This window comes from Pimephales promelas, chromosome 16, assembly GCF_988280905.1.
Source record: "Pimephales promelas chromosome 16, fPimPro1.hap1.1, whole genome shotgun sequence".
NCBI lineage: Eukaryota > Metazoa > Chordata > Actinopteri > Cypriniformes > Leuciscidae > Pimephales > Pimephales promelas.
In genome coordinates this window covers 32,646,368-32,665,147 of record NC_142784.1, presented here as the reverse complement: position 1 = coordinate 32,665,147, position 18,780 = coordinate 32,646,368, and the positions used below count along the sequence as shown (strand labels likewise).

Sequence of the window (18,780 nt, the reverse complement as noted above, 5' to 3'; positions counted from 1 at the left end):
GTGTTGAAACATAAAAGTGTTTATAAAGTATAATGTGGTTTAATACGTGCTTTTTTGCTCACTTAAGGGCTTCCTGAGGAACAATTGCACCTTGACGGAAGCCCTTATCAGATGAGGACATTTCCGCTCTGGAATCTGAATTATTGGCTGACTGTGTTTGCTATGGAATAATAACTTGCTACTTTCTACACTGTATACTGCCTACAGTTAAAAAAAAATAGAATTTGAATTTGAAACTATACGCACTATATGCAATGGTAAACGTTCCAAACAGCAACGTTCCAATTCCAAACTGTGTCATGTGACCTCAACACGTTTATTTTATTTTATTTTTATTTTTATGTTTTATACTGTATGTCAGCAGTTTTTTTTAGAGATGGGCATAAATGTATTTAAAATAAAAATGTATTTAAATACAAATACAGTATTTTGTATTTTGAAAATACACAAAGTATGTGAAATTGGCCAATAGGTCACAGTGAATGAACTGTCTTTTAATTCCTAACCTCTTCTCTGCCCGCTCTTTCTTTATTTCTTCCTGGCAATTACAAATAAACGTATGCAAAAAAGCAGACATTTATATACTTATTTCTGACCAGGTGATCAACAAGTAGAATTGATCGTGACATCCTCACCTTCTTCCAGAAAAAATATTTAATTACAAATTACGTATTTAAAATACATGTATCTGAAATACCAGCCAGCCTTGTATTCTGGGTACACAGTGCATACAGAAATACATGCAATTTCCAAACTTGTAATTATTTCCAGGAATTTCCCCAAGAAGACTTTTATTTTAAAAAGCAAATTACTGTATATACTGCTATTGTACAGTAAACTCACAGACTCAAGCTATTAAAATGCAATTAATTTACACAATTTTGATTGGAAATTGGATTTATAAAATGTCATTGTTTTGGTTCTGTAAATATTCCCATTAGGCATAAAAATCATATACAGTAGTAATTCAAATGTATTTTACTATGTAAACAACAGTAGCATTACCCCTAACAATTAGATTAGACAGTTTGGATTCATAAAGTGTCAATGTTTAAACACTGAATCAATAGATTTCAAGAGGACACACAACATTACAGTACATCATGCACATATGATCCAGGTCTGGGCCTGAGTGACAGTACGAAAGCTGGTCTGACCCAGACTGTGCCCGCTTTCCCTGACCCTCAGCTGACGGAGGAGGGTGTGTGGAGATTTACCTCCTGAGGGACACTGTGTGTGTGTGTTGTGGGTAACCAGGGCCAGTGTGCACAGTGTTGACACAGAAACTCTAGCGTACATCCTGATGTTTATCTTAATATATTTGTTTCTCTCTCTCTCACTCACACACACAGGAAACAGACAGTTTATATTCTCCCTTTGCGCTAAACACACTATTGCATGGCTACACTAACAGACAATACATCAAATGAGTGTTTTATCCATTAGTTGCATGTTTAATTTTAAGTGGAGTTTGCAGAACACACTTACTGTTCCAACACTGTTAAACGTCTCACACTGTTTGTTGCAGACATGAATAATTCTCAAACTGTGTGTCTCTTTTAACTTCAACATCCTTGCAACCACTAAGCAATGCTCTAAAAAACACTCAACATTTTAGTTACCGCATATAGCAATGCACCGAAAAGCACCTTAGCAAACCCTAAGCAATGCTCGGACAACCACTTGATCAACAGCACCCTATCAACATCATAGCAACACCCTGGCAACCATTAAGCAATGAAAAGAAAAGCACTCAGAACAGCCTAGCAACTCTAAAGTATCAGCACCTGCATAGCAATGCACTAAAAACACTCTGGCAACATCATAGCAACACCTTGGCAACCACTAATCAATAGTCTTAAAGCCACTTAGAACACCCTAGCAACCATAAAGTTTCCATACCTGCATATCAATGCACCGAAGAACTCTCTAGCAACATCATAGCAACACCCTGGAGACTAGTGTTTTGAAACCAGTGTATCCTCAATGCATTAAAGTCCCCGTGAACCGGAAGTTGCAAACGATTTTTCTCCAGTGCTGTGACGTATTTCCAAGTGAAACGGAATATTGAACAGAGGGCAGGGTTTTACTCTAGCGCTCCTCCTCTCTATCTCTCGCTCATAGCAAACTAACGGTTTGAGGGGTGTGGTTAAGCGTTTTCCCACCCAAGCTGTGAAACCTACGTCATCAGAAAAAGAAACCGTTCCAGACCGGAAGTAACTTTTCAGATTTTGATTAAAGATTACCAAGGTAAAACATTTTTTAAATATATATTTACTTGCACGGATTAATTGTAGACCACAAGACTAGTAATATGCGCTAACAAAGTAAATAGGTTCAATTTTGATTTCACAGGGACTTTAAGGATAATCAATACATTAAAAACACTCTGGCAACATCATAGCAACACCATGGCAACCACTAATCAATAGGCTTAAAGCCACTTAGAACACCCTAGCAACCAGAAAGTTTCCATACCTGCATATCAATGCACCGAAGAACTCTCTAGCAACATTATAGCAACACCCTGGCAACCACTTAACAATGCTCTGAAAACCACTTAGAACACCCAAGCAACATCATGGCAACACCCTGGAAACTAGTGTTTTGAAACCAGTGTATCCTCAATGTATTTAGGATAATCAATACATAAAAAACACTCTGGCAACATCATAGCAACACCATGGCAACCACTAATCAATAGGCTTAAAGCCACTCAGAACACCCTAGCAACCATAAAGTTTCCATACCTGCATATCAATGCACCAAAGAACTCTCTAGCAACATTATAGCAACATCCTGGCAACCACTAAACAATGCTCTGAAAACCACTTAGAACACCCAAGCAACATCATAGCAACACCCTGGAAACTAGTGTTTTGAAACCAGTGTATCCTCAATGTATTAAGGATAATCGATACATTAAAAACACTCTGGCAACATCATAGCAACACCATGGCAACCACTAATCAATAGGCTTAAAGCCACTTAGAACACCCTAGCAACCAGAAAGTTTCCATACCTGTATATCAATGCACCTAAAAACTCTCTAGCAACACCCTGGCAACCACTAAACAATGCACTTAAAACCACTTAGACCACTCAAAGCAACATCATAGCAACACCCTAGGAACCACTAAGCAATGCCCTGAAAACCACTCAGAGCAACACTCTAGCAACTAGAAAGTATCCGTACCTGCATAGCAAGGCACTAAAAACACTCTGGCAACATCATAGCAACCACTAATCAATAGGCTTAAAGCCACTTAGAACACCCAAGCAAACCCATAGCAACATCCTAGCAACCACAAAGCAATGCACTGAAAACCATTCAGAACACCCTCGCAACATGACTGTAAAACCCTGGCAACCACTAAGCAATGCTATAAAAACACTCAGAACACCATAGCAACATCATAGCAACACCCAGGCAACCACAAAACACTGCTCTGAAAACCACTCTCTAACCAGAGCATGAAAATGCATCTAAAAACAACTTAGCAACATCATAGAAACACCCTGGCAACTACAAAGCAATGCAGAGCACCCTAGCAACCACCTTGCAATGCCATAGCAACCAATTTGAACACTCATGCAACATGCATACAGATTTACCCTTCAGAATTGCATAGTAACGCCCTAGCAACCATTAGCATTGTGTGTGGTGGTCAGTTATGCATGTGCAAGCACTTCTAACGCCATAGAATAAAATGCTTTTAACTCTAGGACTACCATCCTCTCTCTTTCAATCTCTCTCTCTATCTATTGTCCTGAAAGAGTTAACGCTCAAACATTCTGGAATGATTCCTGGATTCCTGCAGCATTCCGCCACATTCCACGGGATTCCGCAAGGGCGACATCATAATCAAAGACGGCGGATGACAAAGACTCCCAGTGTGGCATTGGACAACTGCAAACTCCCTATTATTCACAAAGTCACACACACACACAGAAAGAGAGAGAGAGAGGGAGAGAGATTAACTGGCACTCAAAGAAATGTGTCTCTCTGTCACACTGATGATGAAGAAGAGCAACATCTCACTTTCATTGTCATGGAATACATAATTCAATATCATAAAACATTGGTTTTATTTGTGTTTTTGTTGAACAGTGAATTCTGTCATTTCTTTAAACCAGCTCCTTCTCCTTTAGGTTTTCTGGCAGCACTCAGGAATCACATGATCAGTCTGGTCTGTAATTATTTAATGTGTGGTCCAGTGGTTAAAGCTCTCGAAGCCTTTAGCAAGACAATTACAGGTGAAGTGTGAAATTTATGCAGTACTACTGAAGGAAAATTACACTCGGATCTCTCCTTGCATTGAAATAGTCCCGCCCCCAAACTCTTGTCATTGGTCATGTCAGAAATCACATACTCTCTTGAGTAGGCTCTTAGTAATTTCTTCACAAACGCTAAAAATGTATGCTAGCCTCTTATCTATATATAATGCAATATGGACTTACTTCAATCGCTTTTTTAATTATTATCATGTGATCTACTCTGCAGCGCCAGAGTTTTTAGTCACGTGACATTTACAGCTCAAATGATTGGCTCAAAAATGTGCGCTTACGAAATATACAAATAATTAATAGTATAAAAATATTCATATTTTTGGGGAAATCACCCAATTATGAAATATGAGAATAAACTGTAAAAATAAATGATATCAAAATCATAATCATTACTTGCAAATCAAGTGATTGTGAAATATAGGATTGAATTCTATAAAAAAAAAGGAGCGATACAAAAATGTGAATAAGTAGCCTAGGCTACATGGAAATCAAGTAATTATGAAATTATATTATAAAATCTATATAAATAATACAAAATATATCAATAATCATTTAGAGATTATATGATGAAAGAATATAAAACATATTACTAATTGAACATTAACTCTGAAATGATATTATGAAAATATAAAAATAATACAAAATATATCAATTATATATCGATTTATTGCATATAGGCTACAGTAGGCTAATATACAGTAAATTTGTGTGTACAGTATACAGAATGTGTTTTATATTTACAAGTAATATGGAATATGGAATACAAGTAATATGGAAACAAGTAATTATGAATTATGAGATTATATTACAAAAATATGAATAATAATGCCAAAATATAACCTTTCAACATGACAGACAAGAGGACAGTTTTAGTAGAATTCATTTTTCGAAATACCGCTGTTGAAGTTTCAGTATATCTACACAGCCATTTCTTCCTTTTTCTTCTTCTTTTAGTTTTTACATGTGGACAAACACGACATTATCCTGAACAAGCTGTGCGGTTATATTCCTGTTCTCCCTGTATTGACCGTCACTGACTCTCTGACCTCAAGCTGACTGAGTGATTCTGCAAACTTTGAGATGAATGAACACTAACTCATCTCATCTCTCTCTCTCTCTCTCTCTCTCTCTCTCTAGGTACAGTGTATTAGACCCGCCAGCACATCTGGATTAATGGCAGGAACCTCTATCGCCCCCTGGAGTCCTGCGGGGTATTATCGCACTGCTGACTTCTGTTGCATTATAGGCAATATAAACAGAGATTATAGCAGTAAACACACACTACATTGATGCAGAACCAAGAGCTGCGCGTGCGTGCGTGCGCGCGCGCACACTCATATCTATTCCTATCAATGATAGCTCCTCTTTCAGTATCATTTTCTCCGTGTGATTTATGGTCAGTTTGAGATGCAGTGTGAGGTTTGATAAGTAAGCTGGATAAATATATCAGTCGTTTACCGCATTCTGACTCTCCCGCGTTTATGGAGTCGCTTCTCCCTCACGCGAGATAAATCTGACAAACGGCGGGAACGAGAGAGCTCGGTCCTCATTTGAAGGCACTTAGACACGGGCGCGCGCGCGCGTGTGTGTGTGTTATTGATTGAGGCCATTGAGTGGATTTGTATGGTTTATGACGTCCTGATGTACGATAAATACATGAGTGTCAGTGAGTGTGTTTAGAATTTCCCTCAACAGAAAACTCGATTAGATTAACATGATGAATAAAACGTTTATGTGTGTGTGGCCTGGTAAAACCCTACATTATGGGGGACAAAATGTCACTAAGATGGCAATATGCTAAATGCTTGGCTTGACATGTTTGGTCCCCATGAGGAAGACATCTTATAAATCATACTACCGGTAAGTGATGTTTTTTGAAAATGTAAAAATTAAGAGTTTTGTGTGAAAGTCAGGTTCAGGTCGGTTTAGTGTGTGTGTGTGTGTGTGTGTGTGATGGGTAGGTTTAGGGGTTGGGTTGTAAGGGGAGATAATTTACAGTTTGTTGGCTTGACTATAAAAACCCTTACATCTATGGAAAGTCCCCATAAAACATGAAAATACAATATGTGTGGTTATCACATTAGCTTTATTTAATCAGATCTCACCCGTGTTCCTGCCAGATGGCGTTAAAAATGCTGACTAGGTACCTTAACACACACTAACACACACACAGAGAGGGAGATAATAATAATTGGATAATTCATCAGTCCATCATTTAAACTGACTCATAATTAACAAAAATCTTTATGACTGGACTCAATGCAGTTGGATAAAACTCTCAATTAGCATAATCTTTAGACAGGATTTTTAGTTAAAGAGACAGGGGACATACATCTCTGTGAGTGTGTGTTGGAGAGAGAGAGAGAGACTGTGAGAATGAGTGTGTGTGTGTTGGAGAGAGAAGACACAACAGTGTGTGTTGGTGCAGTGACCTTGAAGGTCCATCTCTGTTCAGCTAGAGTGTGTGTCCAGCTTCTCTTTCTATCATCACACACACTTGCACACAGTGTGCTTCTACATAGACAGCTTTTTAAGGCTTCGTTAGTGTGATTAAAATGCAAAGGCTGTTCCTAAAGGTAGACAGTGACGTCGTGCTGCTTTCTAAGATGCATTATCACAACAACCTATCCATGCAGAAGACAATCCCAGAATGCATTGCAACGAGCTCAGTGAAGGTAATCCATCCTGGACGGCATGAAACATGATAAATACACACTACTGTTATTTGTCAAATTGTTCTGCAAGGACGCATTAAATTGATCAAAAGTGACAGTAAAAACATTACGGTTACTGTTAAAAAACATTTAGAATGTTACTAAAGATTCTATTTCAAATAAATGCAGTTCTTTTAGAACTTTCTATTTATCAAAGAATCCTGATCAAATAAAACGGGTCAGTTTCCACAGAAAAACTCTTTTCAACACTGATAATAATCATAAATGTTTCTTGAACATCAAATGTGACACTGAAGACGTAATGATGCTGAAAATTCAGGAATGAATGACACTTTACTATATATTCACATAGAAAACAGTTATTCTAAATTATAATAACATTTCACAATTTTACTGTATTTTTGAGCATAGACTTTCAAAACCCCCAAACTTTTGCACTGTAGTGTAACAAACTCAGTACTTAGAAGTAGATATGAATTATTTAACCCTTTGATTATCACTGCGAATCTGAAACCACAAAGAGTTTCACTGTCAAAAGAGTTTCACATCCATGACGCACATCACAACTCATCCGTCAGAACCGTCGTCAGACGCTGTTCATATATCTATAACACACTCGTTCAATATCACAGAGCTGTCCAATATCCAGAAGCTTTCAGGTTCAATTCAGGTTAATAAAACAAACAAGTAAATTGCATTTATAATAGAAGAGGAACAACAAAAAGCCCTTTTTTGACAGAAATCTGAACACACACTGTTCATCGTCTTCAACCAACACCTCTCAAATAACACTCTGTGTATGTGTTAATGGATCCGCTTTTGGCTCCTTATGTGGAATAGATTATTATATCTCTTTCATTTCCAGGTAGATTCATTCCAGCTGATTAGAGAGACATATGTTGTGGTATTTCTAACTAAGTATTATTAATTAAAACAAAACTTGGTTTTGTTAACTAAAAAAAAAACATTTTTTGTTAATTGAAATAAAGCTGAAATACAACTAAATTATTTCCGTTAGTTCCTTACACTCTAAACAATGCTTGGTTGTTTTAACCCAACTTTGGGTCAAATATGGACAAACCCAAACGTTGGGTTAAAAATGTCAATAAAAAAAGTTAACCCAATGGCTGGGTTTGTCCATTTTTGACCCAAAGTTGGGTTAAAACAACCCAGCAATTTTTAAAGTGTAGGGCCTTCCTCATTTCTAAATATTTACTCACTGAAATTAAAATAAATCGAAACTATTTCGAAATATTGAATGAAAATGATAAAAGCACATAACAAAATGGCAAAAAAAATCCATTAAAATGTAAAAATAAAATACAATAACTGATAAAATAGTATATTAGTACATTATAATAGTAATAATAGTATCATATAATAATAATATTTTATTAAATATGTATTAAGCACTGGTGCTTCAATCATTTTAATAATTTTGCTGTTGCCATTTTACTATTTTGGGATTATTTATATGCACTCTAAACAATGCTGGGTTGTTTTAACCCAAATTTGGGTCAAATATGGACAAACCCAAATGGGTTCAAAATGTAAACGTACAGTTGAAAGTGAAAGTTGACGATTTTAAATTACATTTTAACCCAGCATTTGGGTTTGTCCATATTTGACCCAAATTTGGGTTGAAACAACCCACACGTTAAAAAAATATTGTTGGTTTAACTTAAAAAATGAAGTAACCTGGTTGCCTTAAAATTTTAAGTTCATTGAAATGAAAAAAATTAGTTAATGCAAAGAAGGAGATTGATTTAATCATCAGAAACTCAAAATATTGTGTTATCTGAACTACATAAATTATTTAAGTTGATTTGACAAAAAAAAAAATGTTGTGATTACAAATCATGATTTTTTTTTACAGTGTTAGCGTGTAATATGTAATTATATTGATGCCTGTAACTTATTTACTATATTATTAGAAATAATATAATAATTACATTAATATAGAATTCAAAGAGTAATCATAGGCATCAATATACTTTAAAAACAATAAAATGATCAAAATATCGTTGTTTTTTGTCTCTTTACTGCAGTAAAGACTGTATTTTACTGTAATTTACCTAACCGTGGTCCGTGGTAAAATCCCCGTAAAGCATGGCTCTACAGCCGAAATCACATAAATTCCCATTTATTACTCAAGAAATGTAACAAAAATTGGGATGATTTTCCATAATGTACAATAAGATAAAAGGGAAGATGAGGAGGAAGGAGGGAATCCTCTTCAAAACCCCGAAGCATCAGAAACCATCAGCGCTTTGATCTGCTGTCTCCTGTCTGAGTGTGTTTGTGTCTGTCACAGTCTTTTCTCATCTTTTGTTTTGCCGAAGAATCAATGGATGGATGATCTTTATCACACAAACTTCGGAGAGATGGCAGAACAAAACTGGGGAACAATGTCTCTTATCTACCTCAGTTAATTAAAGCAGAGCGTATAATGAGTTTGTGCGCTTCACTCTAACTGAATTAAGAAGACCGATAAGAGTCTCTCTGAATGCAGACGGAGTCTCTGCTCTTAGACCAACACACACACACGCTGCGCTACAATAGGACACACATCAGTGTGTGTGAGAGAGATCTGTTCTTTATTCAGAGAGCGTCCTACTGCAGAAAGCCTCGAACTGCCCCGCCTCTCTCTCTCTCTCTCTCTCTCTCTCTTTACGGATGGAGGGAAGAACAGAGAGAATAGTAGTAGTGTTCAGATTCCTTCAGGTCTGGAGGAGTTCACTTGATACACTCAACGTTATCATATGTAACTTACACTGGAGTCGCACAAGGATTTTAGATTTCATTACATCCTAAATGCATACATATACACTCTTAGAAGAAATGGTTCTAGAACCAGAAATGGTTCCATCCCCCGCTTCATATATGGAACTCCAAAATGGTTCTACATAGAACCATTTTTTTGGGTAAAAGGTTCTATTGGCCAAGTATGGAACCCCAGGGTTCTATATAGAACTCTTTTTTAAGAGTGTATAGAACCTTTTATGGGTTCCAAATACGTAGTGCTGATAGAACCTTTTAAGGTTCTATATAGAACCTTTTCTTCTAAGAGTGTAGATATGCACCATTTATATTTATAAATATACAGGCCATATTCTATAATGAAATAAATATCCTAATTAATTAACTAATTCATTTGTCATGCCCAAAACAGCTACAATTATTTAATAAACTGACCAGTTCCTACGGGTCCTCACACCAGGCCCTAATTAAATAAAAAATAAACATTATTTATTTTTTTAATTTTTTCATAATTGTTCTGCTTCTTATCCTTAAATAACAATCATGTTTTTAAATTATTTGCTAGATAGACAGATAGATAGATCCATTCAGTGGTGTAGTCTACGTGATACGCAGGTATACGCCGTATACCCACTAGAAAATGTCAAGGATTTGCGTATGCCCATAGGAAATGTCAAAGATCTCCGTATGCCCACTTTAAAAAGCGTGAGGATTCGTAACAACATCGTTTTGTGAAATACATTTCCTGCTACGACATCAGCCCCCCTAAACGTTGGCGACAGAATTCCGTGTTCCCTGAAGATTCAGCGCGCGAGCAGAGAGCACGTCAAAAACAGAGGACAGGGTGTGCGTGTGTGTGTGTGTGTGTGTGTGTTCGTGTTCATCTGAGCCTCGTTGGTCTGTCACTGCTCGTCATATGTCAGAATATTTGAGATGACAAATCAAATCAAAGTAGGCGGGCTTTATATTCACAGACGCTGAGCGCGAATTTCAGCAGAGCGACTCGACGCTTTAGTTTACGGGCAAGTGCGAGATAAGATGTAAGTGGCTAAACTTCATATTTTACATTTTTTTAGGTCATAAATGTTAAACGAATGACAAACAAAAAAAAACAAAAAAAAAACAGGCAAACTAATATAGTTTTTGTCTAATTTCGCCATTTTGAACTGAAATAAATAGGCCTGTAACGTGACTCATGCAATTTAATAGTTTACTGTCATTGCGAGGGGACAAGAAACATTAACAAAGCCGTTTTCATCATTTTAGCCACAAGAGTAATAACGAATGTGTACATATTGAGAATATAATAAAAATGGGGGGGGGGGGTTGGGGTGCTGGTATATCACAGTATACTCACTACAAAAAAGTAGACTACACCACTGGATCCATTCATCCATCCATCCATCCCTATCTATCTATCTATCTATCTATCTATCTATCTATCTATCTATCTATCTATCTATCTATCTATCTATCTATCTATCTATCTATCTATCTATCTATCTATCTATCTATCTGTTTTATTCTAAGGGCCAGATATAATAATGAATGTATACAATAACTGTTTATTTTACTCTATTATTTAAATTGTTTAAATGCATATATATTAGTACACCTAAATTATGTTTAGTGTTTATATTCCCTTATGAACTGCCTGCTTGTCTCACTGTGTGTGTGTGTGTTTGTGTGTGTGTGTGTGTGTGTGTGTGTGTCTGACAGTAATGTTCAGTAATAAACCGTTTGACCATAATTACTGGAGACGCAATCATTCCGTCCAAAGCATTAAACACCGTTTAACATAATCAGCTCATTCTGCAAATGCCACTAATTACATTGGTGTGACACGCTGTGTGTGAGTGTGTGTGTCATTATTTAGATTCTAAATCCTGTAATACAGCGATGAAATTCATAAATCCTTCAGGCTCAAATGTTTTATGTTCTGTAACGACTAATTAGATAAAGCACATAGAAATTACCATGACATGTTCTGAATTAAATATTTTGGTCCTGTAATATATTTTATACAATGATCTCTCTCTGTCACGAGATATTTCCAATATCTCAGCTTTGTTTCCTAGACAACAATGAGATTAAATTGAATCTTTTCGTTTTGGAGAAACACCTGAGGGAAAAACTCCAGAACTCATCCGAAGTTTGGAACGAGAAACCCGTGAGCAATAAAAACACTCTCTCTGTGTTTATCTCTCGTTCTTTATTTATGCATGTGACTCTTTGCCAGTTGCCCATTCCACTGAAACATTAGGCTGTTTTAGATAAAAAGGCCGGGCGATGGATGGCTTTTCTGTGTTAATGTAAAGCTACATGCTGACAGGGCTGTATTTTTAATGCAGTGAGCAGATATTTTTAATGCATTATAGCTGTAAGGTCTCTATGAAAGTCATCTATCTCTTTCTCTTGGTCCTGAACGAATGTGGAAAACATTCCAGGATTAAAGTCAAAAGAGTGTGTGTCATGCTTTACTATTTTTGTGCCGATACACAATTAGATGGTACGTTGCATAAAACTGCTAAGACTTTTAAATTAGTCATCCAAGACTGTTAACATTTTTATTTAAGTCAGTTGCATAAAAACGTAGGATATATTACCCCATTATTATCATTTTATCACTTAAAAATCATCTTTGATCACCAAAATGACTTTTAAACTTTTTTTTCCGTCCTCATGCCTTAAAAATATCTTGAATGTAATTCGACACCCTCATTTAGAATTCGTGGTTCTATGAATATGCAAATGAGCCCCGCCTCCACTCACTCCCTCAGCTCAGAGATCCACTGGTTGACGATCACACGTTGATCTGATTGGTTACAAGGTGGTTTGTAACACCAGCGATTCCAAAGCGTGTTTTTGAGACTGTCTTTGGTTCAGGAGGAAATACTCAGCAATGCTGTCCACTTATCAACTTACACACGGTTTGTGTTAAAGCGTATTAAAACACCACATAAACAACATTAAAAGCTTGATTTACACCACAGGGGGGACTTTAATGCTCAGCGTGCAACGTAATGGCATAACTGGCCCTCGATGTCTGATTGTTTTTGCCAAAATAACTGTATAGAGTGCATTCTGGGAAAGTGTGTGTGGTCATTGCCTCAGTGTGTTTGGTCGTGAGGCTGCCTGTGCAACACTATGTGACAGCAATAACATTTTGTCTCACAGCTAGTAGTTGGAACGAAACACTTGTTTCTGGAAAAGCTTCTGTATATGAAAACAGCCACAGTCACGCTACAGAGAAATGTATTTCAGTTAGAAGGTCACTGGGGTCACCGGGGTCAACACTGCATCTATACACACACACACACACATTCATTATATACAGTACAATGAACTCATACACTCTTAGAAGAAAAGGTTCTATATAGAACCTTAAAAGGTTCTATCAGTGCTACGTATTTGGAACCCCTAAAAGGTTCTATACACTCTTAAAAAAGGGTTCCTCTGGGTTATATATAGAACCCTGGGGTTCCATACTTGGCCAATAGAACCTTTTACCCCCCAAAAAAATGGTTCTACATAGAACCATTTTGGAGTTCCATATATGAAGCGGGGGATGGAACCATTTCTGGTTCTAAATAGAACCATTTCTTCTAGTTTAGAGTTTAGAGCCCAAGTTAATATGATTAAATGTTAAATTGCTCTATTCTGTGAGGCGCGTTTGTAACGTCGCGTAATACGTAATTACGTTCAAAAGGTCACGGGCGACGTAGCCGGAAGTACAGAGTCAGTGTTTACAAGTTGAACGCATAGGTTGAACGTGCAAACTAACTCAAACACCGTTTACAAAAAAAGGAATTAAAAGGTAAAACAACGATGTCGGACGATTTTGATTCTGTACTTCCGGCTACGTCGCCCGTGACCTTTTGAACGTAATTACGTATTACGTGACGTTACAAACGCGCCTCACAGAATAGAGCAAGGCTAGCATTTGTCCTTAGAAAAGTTACATTTTTGGAATAAGTTTTGAAATAACGGATCGTTTCGCATGATAAGACCCTTATTCATCGTCTGGTGTCGTTTAAAGACATTTGAAGCTGCATCTGAAACTGTTATTAACTGTCTTTTGGACCTTGAACCGTTTGGTTCCCATTGAAGTCCATTATATGGAGAAAAATCCTGGAATGTTTTCATCAAAAACCTTAATTTCTTTTCGACTGAGGAAAGAAAGACATGGACATCTTGGATGACATGGGGGCGAGTAAATTATCAGCAAAAGTTTTTTTCAAAAGTGAACTAATCCTTTAAGGAATTAATTAATTTGTGTGCGTGTGTGTGCATGAGTTTGCGTGAGTGTGTGTTTGTGTGTGTTAGGGAAAATCTGAGTTTGTTATACTTGGATGGGTCTTGTATTATGTTTCAGTTCTGTGCCTCAGTTATTTCTCACTGTCGGAAGTGAGCATTCCCGATTCCCCGCTCACTCCGAAGGGCAGAAGAGTCCTTCGTGGAGAGATTCAGTTATTCTCTTTGTTTGGAAAGCTTCTACAAATGGCGGCCGCGTCCCCTTCTCGAAGTGCAACCGTGTGTGTGTCCATCGATTTTTGCACAAGCTAATCGATTATATCTATAATATTTCTATTTTAGATTTAAAAATATGTGATCAATAACAAAAGCATCACATCCCTTGATTGAAGTTTCGCACCCTTTAAGAAGCGAACAAACCGAGCATGAGATACACTGACTGTTCGGTTTTCCAAGAATTTCCCCACCGAACGGGGCGTCAGGAGAGAACACGTTTCATAACTCAATTGTGGTTTTGTTTACTTGGATTTTTTATTTCCACATTTAGTTGATTAGTCCACAAACAAAGAGGTTATAAACCTATAGACATAAAAAGACAGTGTAAATAACAATATTAATAACCACTTACATATCATACTATAAATTCTGAATTAATAAATATTAATTCTAATAAATATCTCGTAATATATTAATCCACATTCTCAATAAATATTATAGTATAATATTGGGTCAGACGGGTCAGACTCACACGTCCGTCTGATGTGACAGGCAGAATAAGAGGAAAGAGGGAGTGTGTTCGTGCTTATAGTCTTTATTCACAGAATCTGAACCCTGAACGAGGCCATCCATCAAAACGCTTGTGTCGCCACCGCTGGACGTGGAAAAGCACTTTAAAGAGCGAGACTGCGGCCGGTCACGCGCTTTCATCCCACATTAGACTTGAAAAAAGATGGATTTCCCTCCATTTCACTTGTCTTGTTCCCTTCTCTCCTCTTTAGCACGCGTGTGTGTGTGTGTGGACGCATTAGTGGAGGTGTCAAAGGAAAGCTACTGAAATGTGGCTGTGCTGCTTCTCATCGTGTGTGTGTGTGTGTGTGATGATGCTTGAACGCTGGTTACAAGGTCTAGGAATATTGTGAGTGTGTGTGTGTGTGTGTGAGAGAGTTCAGCAGCACATGAGATGAGAATACAAATGAAATACACAATAAATACCCTCTCTGCCGTCTCTTGATGTATTTTGAGCCGCTATTAGACGTTGTTTCACACAGTGAGAAACCGACACGCTAATGTGCCAAGATTGGGATTACTGAGCCGAGAATTCAATATTCATGAGTACAATTCCAAACATAATATCATTCCATGATGATTATTTCCAGGCAGCCAATTAAAACTGACAAATCTCCACCCCAGGGAAAAATTATTCCTCAAATCATGTGTGTTTTTAGGAAGAGGTGTTTTGTTACTTTAACTGAGGGATCAGATCCACCATTTCCACTTGCTGTGAAAAAATCCCACAGATGCTCACTGAAGGAGCTTAACTACATCCCGATATTGCTAGGTTGTTGCTAAGGTGTTCTGAAAGTTTAATAGTAGTTTGCTAAGGTGTTCCCAGTTGGTTGTCAAGGTGTTTTGTATGTCGTTAGGTGGTTGCTAAGGGATTCTGATGTTTCTAGGTGGTTGCTGATGTGTTCAGATGGTTGCTAAGGTGGTTTGGGTGTTACTATGTGGTTGTTAAGGTGTTCTGTATGTTGTTAGGTGGTTGCTAAGGGTTTTTGGGTGTTTGCTAGATGGTTGCTAAGATGGTTTGGGTGTTACTAGGTGGTTGTTAAGGCGTTCTGTATATTGTTAGGTAGTCACTAAGGGGATCTGATGTTGCTTGGTGATTGCTGAGGTGTCTAGGCGTTTGCTAAGGTGTTCTGGGGGTTGCTACAGTAGGGGGTTGTTAAGGTGTTCTGTATGTTGTTGGGTGGTTGCTAGGGTTCTGGTGGGGCTAGGTGGTTGCTGAGGTGTTCTGGGTGTTTGCCGTGTGGTTGCAAAGGCGTTCTGTGTGGTGTTTGCTAGATGATTGCCAAAAGTGTTGTGGGTGTTGCTAGGTGGTTGTTAATATGTTTTGGGTGTTGCTAGGTGGTTTCTGAGGTGTTCTGTATGTTGTTAGGGGTCGCTAAGGGGTTGCTGAGGTGGTTGTTAAGGTGTTCTGTATGTTGTAAGATAGTTGATAAGGGGATGCCGAGGTGGTTGTTAAGGTGTTCTGTATGTTGTTAGGGGTTGCTAAGGGGTTGCTGAGGTGGTTGTTAATGTGTTCTGTATGTTGTTAGGGGTCGCTGAGGGGTTGCTGAGGTGGTTGTTAAGGTGTTCTGTATGTTGTAAGATAGTTGATAAGGGGATGCCGAGGTGGTTGTTAAGGTGTTCTGTATGTTGTTAGGGGTCGCTAAGGGATTGCTGAGGTGGTTGTTAATGTGTTCTGTGTGTTGTTAGGGGTCGCTGAGGGGTTGCTGAGGTGGTTGTTAAGGTGTTCTGTATGTTGTTAGGGGTCGCTAAGCGGTTGCTGAGGTGGTTGTTAATGTGTTCTTTATGTTGTTAGGGGTCGCTAAGCGGTTGCTGAGGTGGTTGTTAATGTGTTCTGTATGTTGTTAGGGGTCGCTAAGGGGTTGCTGAGGTGGTTGTTAAGGTGTTCTGTATGTTGTTAGGGGTCGCTAAGGGGTTCCTGAGGTGGTTGTTAAGGTGTTCTGTATGTTGTTAGGGGTCACTAAGGGGTTTCTGAGATGGTTGTTAATGTGATCTGTGTGTTGTTAGGGGTTGCTGAGGTGGTTGTTAAGGTGTTCTGTATGTTGTAAGATAGTTGATAAAGGGTTGCTGAGGTGGTTGTTAATGTGTTCTGTATGTTGTTAGGGGTCGCTAAGGGGTTGCTGAGGTGGTTGTTAAGGTGTTCTGTATGTTGTTAGGGGTCACTAAGGGGTTTCTGAGATGGTTGTTAATGTGATCTGTGTGTTGTTAGGGGTTGCTGAGGTGGTTGTTAAGGTGTTCTGTATGTTGTAAGATAGTTGATAAAGGGTTGCTGAGGTGGTTGTTAATGTGTTCTGTATGTTGTTAGGGGTCGCTAAGGGGTTGCTGAGGTGGTTGTTAATGTGTTCTGTATGTTGTTAGGGGTCGCTAAGGGATTGCTGAGGTGGTTGTTAAGGTGTTCTGTATGTTGTTAGGGGTCGCTAAGGGGTTTCTGAGATGGTTGTTAATGTGTTCTGTATGTTGTTAGGGGTTGCTGAGGTGGTTGTTAAGGTGTTCTGTATGTTGTAAGATAGTTGATAAAGGGTTGCTGAGGTGGTTGTTAATGTGTTCTGTATGTTGTTAGGGGTCGCTAAGGGGTTGCTGAGGTGGTTGTTAATGTGTTCTGTATGTTGTTAGGGGTCGCTAAGGGATTGCTGAGGTGGTTGTTAAGGTGTTCTGTATGTTGTTAGGGGTCGCTAAGGGGTTTCTGAGATGGTTGTTAATGTGTTCTGTATGTTGTTAGATGGTTGATAAGGGGTTGCTGAGGTGGTTGTTAATGTGTTCTGTATGTTGTTAGGGGTCGCTAAGGGGTTGCTGAGGTGGTTGTTAAGGTGTTCTGTATGTTGTTAGGGGTCGCTAAGGGGTTTCTGAGATGGTTGTTAATGTGTTCTGTATGTTGTTAGGGGTCGCTAAGGGGTTGCTGAGGTGGTTGTTAAGGTGTTCTGTATGTTGTTAGGGGTCGCTAAGGGGTTTCTGAGATGGTTGTTAATGTGTTCTGTATGTTGTTAGATGGTTGATAAGGGGTTGCTGAGGTGGTTGTTAATGTGTTCTGTATGTTGTTAGGGGTCGCTAAGGGGTTGCTGAGGTGGTTGTTAAGGTGTTCTGTATGTTGTTAGGGGTCGCTAAGGGGTTTCTGAGATGGTTGTTAATGTGTTCTGTATGTTGTTAGGGGTCGCTAAGGGGTTGCTGAAGTGGTTGCTAACCACATTGTTTAAGGAGTGCAAAGCAATATGTCGATAACTACAAAAAAATCTAATTTTTCTAACAACAAAACAAAGCAAGAAATAAAGAGTGTACATTAAATTTAATTGTAAAATTCCAGCTGAAGGGGTTTTCATGACCTCACAATCACATGTTATCATGTTAGTATAATCACGTAAAACTGTGTTATGGTGTATACATATATAGCCTATAAAGAGAGAGAGAGAAGGAGAGGCTAAATATATTTTTATGTGATTTAAAAGAGCAGAAAATGTCTACAAATAGAATATTCTACAAAAATAAAAAAATCTGGATGACATCTCAGTCTCTCAGTCTACTTCTGTTCCTCATGCATCATGAGTGTGTGTGTGAGTACACACATGTACTTAAACGAATGTGAAAAAAGCCCATTGGCACATGTGTGAGTGTGTGTGTGTGTATGTAAGTCTAAGTGTATGAACACACATGTACTCAAATGTGAAAAAAGCCCATTGGCACGTGTGTGTGAGTGTGTGTGTCAGTCTCTGAGGATGTGAGAGTGATGCACGCAGTGATCTCAGGGTCATGACCATGTTTAACCCCGATGGACCGACAGAATAAAGCTGACCCATGCAAGGTTGCTTTCCCTCTTGGAACGACAAAGAAGTTTTTACTACTTTTCCATGGACATTTGGACACACACACACACACACACAGCTCTTGTTCTCACTGACATTTACTTAACGTAACTGCCGTGATTCTCCTCCAGTGAACACCAAGTCCAACACACATCTGTCTGAGCTCTAATGCAAACCAGCCTGCTCGTATCACACACACACACACACACTTTAACTCCTGC

The 18,780-nt window shown here is 38.3% G+C and overlaps 1 long non-coding RNA gene across 1 annotated transcript in view; it reads right to left on the bottom strand.

Moving 5' to 3' along the window:
• Positions 1–642: 642 nt before the first annotated feature.
• The window catches only part of LOC120470681 (uncharacterized), a 62,976-nt gene continuing 44,838 nt past the window's right edge, over positions 643–18,780 (bottom strand). The window contains exon 8 of the long non-coding RNA XR_016146748.1: positions 643–3,921. This is a non-coding gene — a long non-coding RNA (uncharacterized LOC120470681). The remainder of the gene's footprint in view (positions 3,922–18,780) is intronic.